Raw genomic sequence first — 15,721 nt, forward strand, 5'->3', positions numbered from 1 at the left:
TTTTCCTCACACAAAATGTACAGCCATGCAGTAGCAAGGCAAGCTTCCCTGTCTCACAGAAGGCAGCAAATGCAATGGTCCATTCCATGAAGAAGGGACAGATAATTACAAAGATCACTCACAGAACATGTACAGTTAAGGCATGCATGTCATTTAGGTTACAGACAGATCTCTAGAGCGGGTGCGTAACTCACTGAGAGGAATGTATAGGCAAAAAAGTGAGTGAATATCCAAGTTCTAGCATAATTCCCACTCAGATAAAATTCGACATCAGCATTCTTAAAATCCTGCTACTGTCAGAGAGCTGCTGTTTGCGCCGATTCTTTGGTTTTCAATCTACTGAGAAACAGCTCTTACTTGTTAGGTTAGCAATTCTTAACCTTTCGACTTCCCCAAGGAGTCACTACTGGCAGCAGTGAACTGCCATCTCAGCAACCGCTAAGATGTGAACCCCAAAACCATATAGAAAATGACAAACACGAATACACCAAACCATTACCCAAATAGGAAGGTTGCAACTTTTCAATATTTGGTTTCATTTCTAAAAGAAAATATGATATGCTAGACTCTAGCATACCACTTTCTCTTTTTTGTCCTAAATTCATGCTCTTTTTTTGTCGGCGCATGCCAGTGCTTCATCTGAGGCTACTAATCGTCCAAACTAGATTTTGTTTGTTGCACTTGCCTTGCTTCCATGAATCAAGCTAGGGATCTCAACTTAATGTTTGGCCTCGAATTTCTAAATCCTTCACATTTACAGATCACTTAGAATGTTCATTTTAATATTTTGCTTTTTTTATGTGTGCGTACCTTACTAGTCTGCTAAAATAATTTTATTTTCCAAACAGACACGGACTGGACTCCCCGAGTATGCACGGTGGACCTGGATGGGTCCGCAGAACACAGGTTAAGAACCGCTGTATTCAGTCATGTCTGGTGGTTCCTTTGAGCAGGGCCGGCGCTAGGCATGGGCAGCGTGGGCAGCTGCCCAGGGCCCCGCGTCTGCTCGCAGTCGTGGGGCCTCGCACCTTTAACCCCTTCCCCGCTCATGACGGAGCCGCTCCGTCATGAGCCACGGTTGCCGTGTGCTCATGACGGAACGGTTCCGTCATGTCACGGCCGTTGGCGGCCGCTCCGCCTACGCGGCGCTGTTTCCCCGCCTGTGCGGGGGGACAACGCAAATGGGCGGAGTCATGACGGAACCGTTCCGTCATGAGCACAGCTCAACCGTGACTCATGACGGAGCGGCTCCGTCATGAGCACAGCGCCACCGCGCTGCCCCCCGCACCCCCCCAGCGCCGCGGCGGAATTCCCGCCGCGGCGAAAGGGTTAAAGACTCCAGACTATTGAGGCCCAGGGGACCCACTAAGAATTTAAATTTTTTCTTTGCTTGAACTATCTCCCCTGCAGGCCGGTCTCTGTGGGCCTATTGGCTGCATCTCCATGTTGCTGGCAGCAATTAGACAGTTTATTGAAGTGCCCTTGCTGTGAAGGGTGCCCTGCCCCTGTATCAATGAAAAGCAGAATATCCTGCTGGGCGCAGAGCAAAAGATTGAATGGCGATGTTGGCGCAGCACAATGGAAAATGTTTACCTAGGACAAGTGGAAAGGGAGCAGAGAGGGGGATTAAAGGGGTAAGACACACTGAATAGTGTGTGTGTACGGCAGTGAGACAAGCGGTGCACGCAGAGGAAGAGAATCAGAGTGTCAAAGTGGATGGAGCAGGTTTAAAGTGTGCTGGATCACTCGAGTCTCAGATCCGGTAGTGAATTAAAATGGACATTCAAAAGGGGCCCTATATTAATGTCCTTAAGTTCACCTGCAAAAACATTGATCCAGTGTCTGCACAATGAAGGAAAGTTCTGAAAAGAAGGTAATGAGACCGGCCCGCTCTCCATTTTTGCCGTCATCCTCAGAGTGAAACAAGCATTTGCAATGCAATAGGTCTCGCATTTGCGAGATTTTGGAGCTATTGGCATTATAAATGACAATGCCTTTTATTATTGCAGCTTTTTTTAAACACATAAATAAAAAGCATTGCCATTTACAATGCCAATAGCTCAAAATCTCGCAGACGCAACACCAATTGCATTGCAAATGCTTGTTTCTGTTTCCAGCTCTGACCCCTCTATATGCAAGATAAACACACTCCCAAATTAATGTACAAGCTGGCTGCTTACACAAAAACTACTGAAAAGAATCCCTAGTTGACATCTTCGTAATACCTAAAATGTCGAGTGAAAAAAAAAAGATGTCACAGACGAACATTAGACCAAGACGATGCACCGTTGATGAAAACATTTGGCTACTAGGTCCGCATTACGAATGGCCAGTAAATAGGGCCTACAGTGCAGTTAGGATGAGGTATTGGTTCTGGTTATAAAGTAATGTCCATTTGCGAACAAGGAATGGCAAATAGTGCAAATATGTAATTTCCGCATATAGTGCTCCCAGGTGCTGTGTGAGGCACGCACTGATCTAGCAGCATGAAGTCACAGGTTTCTTTCAGAGGCTTCTCCTGGCCCATATGGTGTCGTGCTCGGCGGGCTCCTATTGGAGGGGCCTTGGGGCCTTCAGGAGAGACGCGCGATGGCGCAGTGCCACTACAGGGTCTGTTTCGGCACGTGATCACAGCAGCCAATCAATCAACAGCAGGGCATTAGATGTAAATAGCATCTCTAGTCCTTGTTCTTTAATGAGTTGTAATGTTGCAAAGACATGCGTCGCCGAACCACGCCAGGGCCTGTTTCAGGATGCGCCAACAGCAGGGCTCTGGGTTATATGATTCCGCCATGGTGGCCTGACAGAGTTTACTGCACTCATAAACAGCGTTTAGTGCAAACATCGCCCTTAACCCGTCTTTAGCTCGATAGCAGGGAGTGTCTAATGTGTAAGAGCAACTTTCGTTGGAATTCGCCAGGGCAATGTTGAAGAATTTATTTTTTAATTTTACAATAACAATTCTTCATCGAGCCACTAGATGGCAGAAAAGGCGCTCATATGAATTTAAGGTCAAGCCATGCTGCTGAAAAAACACAAGCAGCTGAAATCGTCCGAGACTAGCAGCTGAGATCGCCAGGGAAGAGACGCCGTGCGCGTGCACTACTTCTGTCACTACGCGTGCACATCTCCTGTCCCACTTTGGACACAAAACCCACAACAATAGATCTCGCCAAGGCGAATCATTCTTTCACAGTCCCATCATGTCAGAACTGGAGCATTTTCAATAGTATATACAAGGAAGCCGTAGATGTTGCCTATTCATCTTATGCAACTAATAACCACTGACAAAGCCAATTGTCCTGGCTTGTTGTAGGTGTAATTTTATTTGTTGCAATATTTTTCTGGAGGCAATGACAGAGGCAGCAAAATACCAGTCAGGCGGCAGACTAGGCTAAGCACAGATTTATAGCTTACATGTTTTTAAGCCACACCCTTAATTACATCAGCAACTCCCCTTTGTAAAACACCCCCAGTTTGTTTCATCCCATCTAAAGCCCTGCTGTCAGGTCAGTATGTAGGCCGTTGTTTTGGCAAGTTGTTGACCTGCTTTATGGTCAGGTGAGACGGTTTTTACTATTGATTTTTATGATAATAAAGCAAACATTGCCTGCACCAAACTCAAATCAGTGCAGTCTTCCATACCTTACAAAAAATGTACGCAGCATATCTTTACAAGTTTAAAAGTGCCCCAGTTTGCTAACATGCGACACTTTTCTAGCTAATTAACTCAGTAATAGTGGGCCCTTTGATTTTGGTACTGGGTCTATTTTCTTTCCCAGTCTGATGCTGCATGTTTGGCAGGGCCACTGGCATTATGCGATTGTACAGCAGCGGTGATTTCTGCAGAATTATGCATTTGATGCTTTTGCCACATAATCGATCATCTGCTGCATAAAATTGCTTTCTATCTCAAACGTTTCAAAAGTTACTAAAAATGCAGCGACGCGTCTTGCTGCATGTGGGAAGGCCCTTTGAAAAGCTGGAATAGTCAACTTTCTGTTTCCCACTGCTAATTTTGGGTGTTAAATTGGTACTAATGGGGTGTAACCAGTGCCCAAACAGTGTTACCAAGTTTTAAAAACTCAAAAAAATGAAGTAATACCATTTCAAAATGTGCCAGATTATGCCGCATGGGCCTTTTCTTGCCATGTAATTTACTCACCCTTCCACATAATTTAGCCCTCTCCTGCCACATAATTGCAGTGGTCCTGATGTTAGGGTAATCAATGGCTTTGATTTTGTTCCTGTTTATATTTCACATGCTTTACTTAATCTTGCATTCCCCTAGAGTGGTAGCTATTTCCAGCATGTGTGTTTCTGTATTTCATATCACAGCATATTACTCTTGGATGATGCTCGCTTTGTACTGAGTAGCCTCTAGGTGTTTATAACAGGCTACAGTTGAGCACCTTGAAGTTAACCAGCCACAGGCCTGCAAATCCCACGTGTCTGGCGGGAAAATGGACTATAAAAGCAGAACAAGAAAATCACACCAGAAACAATCAAACGTGCGTAGCAACATGGATGCACCCTGACCGAGCGCAGAGGCCAACGCGAACCTCACAAGCCCCACAGACCACCAGCAACGAACAACGGGGTCGGGGAAGGCCAAGGAGGAGAGGAAGATGGGGTGCAGTCCGCAGGTAAACAAGAACAGCGTCACGGTGGTGACAGAACACTACCAGCAACTGACCCACAATCAGACTACCTTGAATGCAGCCGAAGTGTCGAGGAGGCGCTGGCATGATGTGAAAACCCAAACCAGGCCCAAAGCCACTGCCAACAGGAAGGCAGCAACGGCGACAGCAGGTGGGAGACCTGCGCCACAGGAGGCGCTGGAGGAAATGGAGGCCAGCCATCAGTGAGGAGACGGTGCAAGGGGGTGGGAGCACGGACACAGCACGAGAGGACCTGATGCAACAAGGACAGGGTGAGTAACGACCAGGGACGGGGGGAGATGGGCACAATGGCACACATGCACAACGATGTGTAGCACACTGCACACCCACAAATACCCAGGCTCATGTCCCTCATCCCCGTGGCACACTGCAGCATACACACATAGCAATAACAGCACATCCACATTGACGACAATGTGGTACAATGTTGAACCCCGACACTGCAGAACAGAGGACACAACTGGCTCCGCACACGCGCAGAAACAGGCCTACTACATCTGACAGAGCTGGAAACTGTGAAATGGAAATGTACGCGTACAACCTCACAACCGTCATGTAGTCCAAATATACACTGTCCCGCATCTAAATCCTGCACCTCCAAAACAGTCACAATGTGCATTGTCATACAGTCTGCATGTAAACAAGAACAATGCGCCAACATACATGTCAACACAATGTCAACATGCATTTCCCCTTCACACTGCAGAGGGACAAACAACACCTCCAGCAGAGCACAGAAGACCACACTTCAGTGATGCCGGAGAGGACCACCACACCTCCGACACTGACGCCCTACAACAGCCCATGGACATCCCACGCAACCCACCACCAGGACCAGGGCAGCCAAGCCACTTAGAGGAGAACCAAGCCACTGCAACAGACCACAGAGCACGAAGCACCCGCAAGCACGGCTGGCTCACAACACTTCACCGACGCCAAAAGGAGGTGGCCGAACAGGTGTGGGTGTGGCCCGAACCCATGGAAAGCAAACTAGATCACATACGTGGGTGTCTATTACCCTTCAGGGACCACCTACACCCCACAAAGGAGACCCACACTGCCATCGAGACACATGCAGATGCACATTCCCAGTACAGAACCACGCCCAGGGGCACGCACATATCAGTCACATACCCACGTTGGCTCGGCGTACGACGGCCCAGTCCACTCCCCTTACGAATTGAGTGGGTGACGACAAAGCTACATGTCCAAGCTCTGACCCGCTGCCTGCGGTTACATGTCTGCATCCGCTGTACACAGCACAATGTAATGTCGTAGGGCCCAGGGCCCTCATGCATACCACAAGACCACAGGGACACATGCAGAGATTATGTTGAACTAGGTTACGGGCACGTGCGCCCGGCCCCTTTATTGGTAGGACCATATGTACAGTGACGCCTGTGCTGGATGTGTGTGGGGTGAGTATAAGCCAGTCCGCACGGAGTGCTTGGCGCTGGCAACAACTTGAACAGTGGACTCCAGTGCAATGGAAACAGAAAACACCTGCATAACAGAGTCAACTGCGGAGCAACATGGAGGTAGCCGGAGCAAGTACAGAGGTCACCCAACATACAAACAGAAGTGTCCGTGAGTTGCAGTGCACTGAGGTTGGGGCACTAGAGAGGAGCGCGCTCATGTGAAAAAAATGTCTAGGATTGTGTTCCTTTGGGTTATGCCTGATGCAGATGCAGTGTTGTATATCAGACCTGCTACAACTTCCCCATCAACGTCCCAGGTCTCCCACACTGCCTGAGGTGACATTGCTGCGCAACCTCTCCACAGCACAAAACTCAATCAGTAACGGTGCACTGAGTCAATGGCACCTGGAGTGCTGAGCAGGGGATCAGGCAGATGATGGCATCCACGACAGGTCTGAGCAACTCTGTTAGTCTGCCAGTACCAATGTTTCGACTCTGGCAGATAGTGGTTGGAGTTGGCCCTGGCGATGGTGGCGTGTGCCTCCTGCAGTGATGCGACGTCCGGGCCGGTCAGGACTCGCTTTGATGTGTGAGCCCTGGTGGTCCGCAGTCGAGGCCGGAGGCAGCGGACAGCGCAGGGCCACATGCACATGGTGTCGATGACCCCAAGACCACCATCACAGAGGTCATCCAATATTCATTCAGACAGGGTCCCTGACTTGAGCTGCACAGTTAGTGGCCCCGGATGAGCAGCGGCCAGCACAGGCACACAGCCACGGGACGGTGACTTGCGGTCCACTGAGGTAGGGCCACGCAGACTGAGTTGGTCCTCATCGATGACAAAGGTGAATGTGGAGGAGGGTTACGGGGGACAGTGGAAGGTGTCCTCCAGGGCATGATGCAGAGGGCAGAAGCTATCCGGAAGCAGCAAATGGAGAAGTGAAAAGCGACAGTCTCGTTGCCACCACCAATTCGGTATCAGCTGCATGAGGATGAAAACTACTCCCTAGTCCATAGACTCAAACGCCACCAATGTACGGCCAGAGAGTGTCCATGAATGTTGAGGTACAGACTAAGTGGCACCGAGGCTGAGAGGGGTTGCAGTCTGCGATGATGCCGGTACACTGATATGAACTCCGGCATTGCCAAATCAAAACTCTGTCACCTACTGGACCGCAGTGTAGGCTAGAGGCAGCGGTCAGCAGTGGGCCACAGCCACGTGTCGTAGGCTCGCAATGCACAGAGTCAGTGACACCAGTGCAGTTGTAGGTAGTGTTCGATCACCTCCGTAACGATGATCTTTTTTCCTACCAAATGCAACGCGTCATCCTCTTACGCCTCTCCTTGAAGGTAATGATATGGACACTGCCTTTGGATAATCAATGTTCAGTTCCAATTCTGTGACCTACTCGAGCGCAGCATAGGCAGAGAGCAGTAGTCCGCGTGGGCCCACAGAATCTGCGGGTGGGATGTACTACTCAGACCTGGTGGTACCACATCCAAGGGTGTATAGTGATATACACTCAGACATAATTAATGTGCTCTGCCATGGTGTAATCAAGACTCAGTTTCCAAATGTATGACCTACTTGTCCGCTTTGTATGCCGGTGGGGTACGTCAACAGGAAAGGAGTGGCTGCCAAGGTCGCAGGGCTCGGGCTTGGAGATTGCACCGGCACGTGGTGGGCCCTCTTTGACAAACGTCGGTGTTGGCAGGTGGGCATTAAGGCCTGGGTGCACAGAGGCGGGCAGGACTGGGTCGGGGACCACCGTCCCAAGGTGCAGCAGGCGCACAGGATCGCTGGAAACTCCGCTCACGGCAACAGCGTCGGCCTCGTGGCCGTGTGAGAGGCGCCCCCCTGGCAGAGACGTTGGGCATTCCGGAAGAGGACCACGCCCAGAGTTACGTGTCTTTTATTCACTCCCCTACGCTGGCCTGGCGTCCGGCGGGCCAGCCCACTCCGCTCACGCTTACGGGGGTGGGGGGGGGGGGGAACACATCACAGGCTACATTTCTGCGATCTTCCCCACTGGCTGGGGTGAAATGGTTGCGTCCACTGTCCACTACACTCCAAACACCAGCGGTGTGTGTCAACATAGATATGTGTGCACTATGCATACTGCAGTCTGGCCAGCACATCCACACCACACTTGGTATTGTGTACAGTCTCATTCATTGGTCACTTGCCTCCTTCACACATGCCTTGTCCCCACCTCTTCTGACATTCTGCTATTGTGTGGCAGAGGTGCCATGCCGTTGATGGCTAATGTACATGGCTGGCCCAGGTTCCCACAGTGAGTTGTGCAGTTGGGTCTAGTGGGTGTGCATGTTGTATGTGAGCTTGTGACGTGTGCATTTCCTGTGTTGTATGATTGTGGAGTTGAGGTGTGTGGTGTGTGCATTTGGTATTGGCCAACGAGCAGTGCATTTCCGTAGGTGCCATCCTGGTGGCGCAGGTTGATGATGGACTGTCGGGAGGTGTAGGAATCATGCACACTGCCTGGGTGGTTTGCGACGGCGTTTGCGGGGATTCCCCGGTGGTCCACTATTGCCTGCACATTGGTGGGATAAGTGTGCTTTCTGTTGTGCTTATTGTGTGCAGTGTTGCCAGGGGCCACTAGTAGAACATGTGTGCCCCCCCCCCACGTGCTGGAAGCCAGCTGTGGCGTACACGCCTTGCTTGGTCTCCCGCTGTTCCTGCGCAGTGTGTGGGAAGTATAGATAGTGGGGTACCAAGCTGATGGTGTCATCCATGACCGTTGTGAGGGACTTGGATTGGCCTAGCTGTGTGACTCCTCCTTCTCAGGCGGATGTTGGTTGGAGGGTACCAGAGGCCAACACGTGCAGCACGGCCATCAGCTTTGTCTGAGGTGGGATGTTGGTTGTGTTGGTACTGTCAGCCTGTGGGCAATGGTGGTTAGGATGCAGAGGATGGTTGTCCCTTTGAGCATGTAGTGGGCAATTACATTCTCTGCTGTTGGGTCTGTGAGGTTGGTGCGTTTTCAGGGGGTCGCTGCCTTTGTCTGCACTGCCTCAGTGTTGGTCGGGGGAGGGGTGCGGGGGGGTGGTGGCGGTGGGTGTTGTGGCCCTCTTGGGTGTCCGGGCCACATATTCAGTGGCTCGAAGGAATCTGTTGGTCTTCATGTGTGGCTGTGGGCTGGGCTCCCTTTTGTGGTGCAGGCTGTCGTCCGACTTTGCACCAGGTCGGAACTGGTGTTAATTTCCTGCAGCCAACGCGCCTTTTCGCATGTTTTGAGGACTTATCGCTGATCTGGCTGGTCGTTGAGAATGTTGAGAAGTGGGGTTGACGTAGCTTTTTGCACGGGAATGCCTACTCTGCATCTCATTAGCGATAGTTGCCGGGTTCATCTGTGGTGATGTTTTTTGCGGCTGCTATCGCAGGTAAACTGGTGCTATGGGCTGTTAGCTTAGCACCGGCTTCTGAATGGGGTGATAAATTTATCGCGACTTTGGCTGCGATAAAGTGCCGATAACTCGGTGATAAGTCCTTGAGAATATGCCCCTTAGTGTGCATTTGGGGAGGGGATAGCTTGAAGCACTTTAATGTATTCAGTGGTATCTCAGCTCAGCAAGAAGTCTGGAGGTCTACTGGTTGACACTCCATTACTCAGCTGCTCTCCGAAGTATTCCTCCATTTGATCGTAAACAGCATACTTGCAGACTTTTAGACGATAGCCATTTAACATCAAGTTCTACTGTCACATAGTCTGACGCAACATTTAGTCACACTTAACGAAGCAAAAATCTCACCAGCGATTTGGAACTTTTCAAGTTGTCAGACCTATGCCTAAAATGAAAAGCTATCATTGCAATTAAAACAAGCATTTGCAATGCAATAGGTCTCGCATTTGCAAAAGTTTAAGCTATTGGCATTGTTCATGACAATGCCTTTTTTAATCTATTTTATAAAAAAACACATAATGGCATTTATTTATCATTTAAAAAGCCAATAGCTAGTGTTGCATTATTCTTAGCAATGCCAGATGCTCACACTTTTATAATGCGAGACCTATTGCATTGCAAATGCTGGTTTACATCTGCCTTTCTTTCTTGATTTAACTTCCTCTACGCTGTATCGTGGCTTAGACTTGTACACAGGGTCTCCAGGTTCACAGATAGCTTAGATGCCACCAGGAATTGTAGTTGTCAAGGTGGCCTTGGTGGACATGTTTGACCTTCTGATGTAGTTTAAAGGTGTGGTTAAAAAAGGTGTGCTATCTTAACAGACCCAGGTTGCATCATCTGTTTCAAATACCCTGGTTGTCCTAAATATATCCAAGCAACCGCTACTGCTTTTAGCTTCCCTGGAACATTCATATGATAGCGTATATGTGTAGGCATTATTACAGGTCACTGTTATTTGGGCACGGTCCCGATGGTGGTGATAAATTTGTCTGCAGCTTTCCATCTACTCATGGAATCTGAGTGTAAAATGTGCAGAAACCAAATGATAAGGGGGGTCAAACCCTACTTTTCTTCAGCTACAGCTCTTCAATCACTTTGACAGATGCAGCTTACCATTCTAGCATCAATGATATTCTGATTGTCCTTTCCCTGTTGGTTGGCAAAGCACAATGCTTTCACCACCTTTGGACCTTGATACATAAAGACTCTTCGGTGTTGGCATTTGTAAAATAAGGCTAGAAACGTAAAGTACCAGAATGCTGCTTTCTCTTTCCTCCTCTGACTAAGAGCATTTTTGCACTTCTTGATGTATAAGTACTCTTGACAATCACGTGCATCGGTCGTTAACTAGAAAATCTTTGAGTGGTGGGTTTGTACCTGTGATATTTCGGGTTTATGTAAATAAACAGATTAGGCCCATTCAGTATTTATCTTTGTTAATGTCAATCTGTACCTACTGCCATTTATTAAAAATTGAAAAGGAGACAGTGCTGTGAATTTGGCAGGAGTACTCATGTTGTACTTTCATGTGGGCGAGAGGAGCATCTGCCTCTGTTAACACTTTAGAAGCAGCAGGCTGGCTTGGATTCCCACTACTAAGGTATTACCCAGGGTGGATTAATGTCCCTGCTGCCCTGAGAGAATGGTACAGCACACCAGCTTTTTTCTAAAGCTAGTCTTCAAGTAGACCGTGTCCGACGTCTGCACATGCAAACCATTTTTGTGGTGAAAGATGAGATTTTGCAATCTATTGCATTCATGTTGTACTGCATGCCAGAATCTAAATAAGAGTTCAATTTGCGCCCCGCTTTAGATTAGAAAGAAGAGCCTCAGTCCAGGTGTGTTATGATGAATCCAGTAGTTTCTGGGTGTGGTCTGGGTTTAGCATAGACAGAACATATTATAAGGGTGTCGGCTTGATATCAAAGAGGCACTTCTGAGAGGCTTTATTTCAACGGTCTTTCAGAGTCTCATTAGAAGAGAACTAAGGGCCTGATGTACAAAGCCATTTTGCATTTTTTTTCAGAATCGCAGAGTTTATGCCAACAATTCATTAAAGCATTTCCAGACTGTAAAATGGTTTTACTGACTCTTTCTGAATTGCCGATAGCAATGGGCATCAAAGGGGCTTCCCTCGCAATTGTGAAACACGATGTATCAATGGCTTGGTTTGTAACACCAGTTGGTGTTGCAAACCATTGATAAGTTACTGAATTATCAAAAAAAGCATTTACAATGCAATGGTCTCGCCTTTTGCATAAATTGGGGCTATTGGTATTGTAAACGACAAACTTTTTTATTTATGGGTTGGTTTTTAAAACAGATAAATAAATGGCATAGTCATTTACAATGCCAATAGCTTTAGCAAAGGCGAGACCTATTGCATCTATACACACACACACACACACACACACACACACACACACCCACACACGCACACGCGCGCGCGCACACACACACACACACACGCACACACACCGAGCCCCACACACACAATCCTTTGGTGAATATGTAGTGTTGGAAGGGGTCCACAGGGGGCACAGCGGTGGGGAAACGAGTGGGACAGAGGGCAAAAGGGGCAAAAAAGGGAAAAAAACGAGTGGCGCAGAAGGGCACAGAAAAACGAAAGGAACAGACGGCAGAAAGGCACAAAAAACGAGGAAAAACGAGTGGCACAGAGGGCAGAAGGGCACAAAAAAACGAGTGGAACAGAGGGCACAAACAACGAGAGGACCAGAGGGCAGAAAGTCACAAAAAAAAAAAGAGGGAAACGAGTGGAACAGAGGACAGAAAGGCACAAAAAAAAGAGTGGAAAACGAGTGGCACAGAGGGCAGAAAGGCACAAAAAAGAGTGGCACAGAGGGCAGAAGGGCACAAAAGACGAGAGAAGCAGAGGGCAGAAAGGCACAAAAAAACGAGTGGAACAGAGGGCAGAAGGGCACAAAAACGAGTGGAACAGAGGGCAGAAGGGCACAAAAACGAGAGGAGCAGAGGGCAGAAAGGAACAAAAAAAGAGGGAAAACGAGTGTAACAGAGGACAGAAAGGCACAAAAAGAGGGAAAACGAGTGGAACAGAGGGCAGAAAGGCACAAAAAACGAGGAAAAACGAGTGGCACAGAGGGCAGAAGGGCACAAAAAAACGAGTAGAACAGAGGGCACAAACAACGAGAGGGGCAGAAAGGCACAAAAAAAAGAGGGAAACGAGTGGAACAGAGGACAGAAAGTCACAAAAAAAGAGTGGAAAACGAGAGGCACAGAGGGCAGAAAGGCACAAAAACGAGTGGCACAGAGGGCAGAAGGGCACAAAAGACGAGAAGAGCAGAGGGCAGAAAGGCACAAAAAAAACGAGTGGAACAGAGGGCAGAAGGGCACAAAAACGAGAGTGGGACAGAGGGCAGAAGGGCACAAAAACGAGAGTTGCAGAGGGCAGAAAGGAACAAAAAAGAGGGAAACGAGTGGAACAGAGGGCAGAAGGGCACAAAAACGAGAGTGGAACAGAGGGCAGACGGGCACAAAAACGAGAGGAGCAGAGGGCAGAAAGGAACAAAAAAAGATGGAAAACGAGTGGCACAGAGGGCAGAAAGGCAGCGCCACAAACAAAACATTTCAAGTAAATTAAAAAAATCGTAAATCACACTGTGAACATATAAATGAAGGCATGCGTTCTGGCAAGATGGATTGGGGAAACTCCATACTTGGGTTTCAAACGTACAAGCACAACAATGTCAATAAATAAAATAAAACTCTGAAAGGAGCCTACCTTTTAAACCAGCGGTGACGGTGGGGAGGGGTGTCGGGCGGGGGCAGCAAGACAGAGACTTGCAGGGTGGGAGGAGAAAGGGAAAACTGAAAGCACGAGTGCACAACAATGTCAACAAGCCCGGCGGAGCGTGGGCGCGAGCGCTTGGGGCGGGGGAGCGGACCCTTTGCGAGTGGAACAGAGGGCAGAAGGGCACAAAAACGAGAGTGGAACAGAGGGCAGACGGGCACAAAAACGAGAGGAGCAGAGGGCAGAAAGGAACAAAAAAAGATGGAAAACGAGTGGCACAGAGGGCAGAAAGGCAGCGCCACAAACAAAACATTTCAAGTAAATTAAAAAAATCGTAAATCACACTGTGAACATATAAATGAAGGCATGCGTTCTGGCAAGATGGATTGAACAATGTCAACAAGCCCGGCGGAGCGTGGGTGCGAGCGCTTGGGGCGGGGGAGCGGACCCTTTGCGAGTGGAACAGAGGACAGAAGGGCACAAAAACGAGAGTGGAACAGAGGGCAGACGGGCACAAAAACGAGAGGAGCAGAGGGCAGAAAGGAACAAAAAAAGATGGAAAACGAGTGGCACAGAGGGCAGAAAGGCAGCGCCACAAACAAAACATTTCAAGTAAATTAAAAAAAATCGTAAATCACACTGTGAACATATAAATGAAGGCATGCGTTCTGGCAAGATGGATTGGGGAAACTCCATACTTGGGTTTCAAACGTACAAGCACAACAATGTCAATAAATAAAATAAAACTCTGAAAGGAGCCTACCTTTTAAACCAGCGGTGACGGTGGGGAGGGGTGTCGGGCGGGGGCAGCAAGACAGAGACTTGCAGGGTGGGAGGAGAAAGGGAAAACTGAAAGCACGAGTGCACAACAATGTCAACAAGCCCGGCGGAGCGTGGGCGCGAGCGCTTGGGGCGGGGGAGCGGACCCTTTGAAGTGCTTCAAAGGAGCCAAAGCTATAGAGAAGGGAGGGGGGAGTGGAAGCAGCTGTGCACGTGCATGTGATCGTGCACTCAAGGTTTAGGCCAGCCAAAACAGTGGGTAGCACTTTGAAAATCCCACATATAAAATGTCTCTTGCGAGACCTAAAAATCATTGCCGTGTTTTGAAATGTGTCTCTGGTAATAGCAAGGGAAACGATACGCTGAGCCAATCGTGCCTTTTAAACAACACCACACAGCATTCACGAACTTCTAGTTTTGAGTTTACGATTTTAAGTACCGGTTTGGATAACTGCACGGAAAGCACTTTTTTCCGTAATGGAAATGTGTTGCGCTTTTTTTAGATTACTTATACAATACATAGCTGCTCAAAAATGCTTTCATTGTAAAGTCTTGATGTATACATAATATGTAATAAACATAACTTATAGCACGCGATTTTTGTGATGTTCATTAAACTTCCACAGATGTCACATAATCCTATTAATGGCTCAGTTTGCGCTCTTTCATAATACAAACCAAATCCCTGGCTCGACGCTCCCCTAAGAGACCTGTGTTTTAGACCGGTGCCAACCTTCTCGAAAAGGTTTTAAATGCATGCGCTCGAGGTAATGTACAATTCCCCTATAGGCGTGGCAACTCTTTAAAACTCTGGGGGTGTCCACTAGTTTTAGTGTTCCTAATTCAATGATGTACAACGCAGTGAGTCGAGACGGCTTCACCCTTTTTCACGAGTAAAGCACTACATTTCGAATGCCTCGCCGCTGTGTATTAAGCAGAATAAACGGACTCACGTGCAGCCCTTCTGCTTAAGAAGTACTGGCGGCTGAGGCAGTCACAACGTGCGGACACTCTTCCTATAATCTCCGGATGTTATATATTCGACCTTCCAGCAAGCGTGCCATTTTCCATTACAGGAACTGCCTGTCGCTCCGGCGCCGGTTGCACGTAACGTGACACGCACAGGGAGCTTGCGCAGTGTGCGGTGTTATGTAGTATTTGTTATCCCCTTGGGGTCGTTTGCCCATTGCTCTTCGACAATCTCCGGAGCTCTGCCCTATTGGCCAGCTCAGACCCCTCTTCTATAGCCCCGCCCCCTCAAGGAGCGAGACATCCCAACTCTGCCTCGGCACGGGCAGACAGAAGTAGCAGAGCACGGAGCAGAGCTGTCTGCTCCTAGAAATTCGCCTGTCAAAAGTTAATAGCGCCCTTCAGTTAGGGGCTCTGTAAAGCGTTAAAGGGGGCTGGTTTGTTTATCTTACCATCAGCTGTCAACACAGGTAACTACAACCTCGTGGGAGAGTAATAATTATAGATAATCAAATGTAAAATAAACGAGGAACGGGGAATCTATGAGAAGACCTTAATACCAAATAAAAAATAAAAATATCTTTACGAAATAAAATTATTTTTTTAACTTGTCTTTATTTGTTACATTGAACAGAGATCATATCACGCATTTGTCATTTACAGGGTATAGTATATTA

The 15,721-nt window shown here is 48.2% G+C and overlaps 1 protein-coding gene across 2 annotated transcripts in view; it reads right to left on the reverse strand.

Annotated features, from left to right (window-relative positions):
- The window catches only part of COQ8B (coenzyme Q8B), a 176,193-nt gene extending 160,923 nt beyond the window's left edge, over positions 1-15,270 (reverse strand). Inside the window, exon 1 of one of the 2 annotated variants that reach the window (XM_085625773.1) lies at positions 15,029-15,270. The gene's annotated coding sequence lies outside the window, so the exon portion shown is untranslated. Of the gene's footprint in view, positions 1-13,286; positions 13,424-15,028 lie in introns of those variants that run through there. The other variant, XM_085625772.1, reaches the window with a different exon arrangement.
- Positions 15,271-15,721: the final 451 nt, after the last annotated feature.

This window comes from Triturus cristatus, chromosome 9, assembly GCF_964204655.1.
Source record: "Triturus cristatus chromosome 9, aTriCri1.1, whole genome shotgun sequence".
Classification (NCBI taxonomy): Eukaryota; Metazoa; Chordata; class Amphibia; order Caudata; family Salamandridae; genus Triturus; species Triturus cristatus.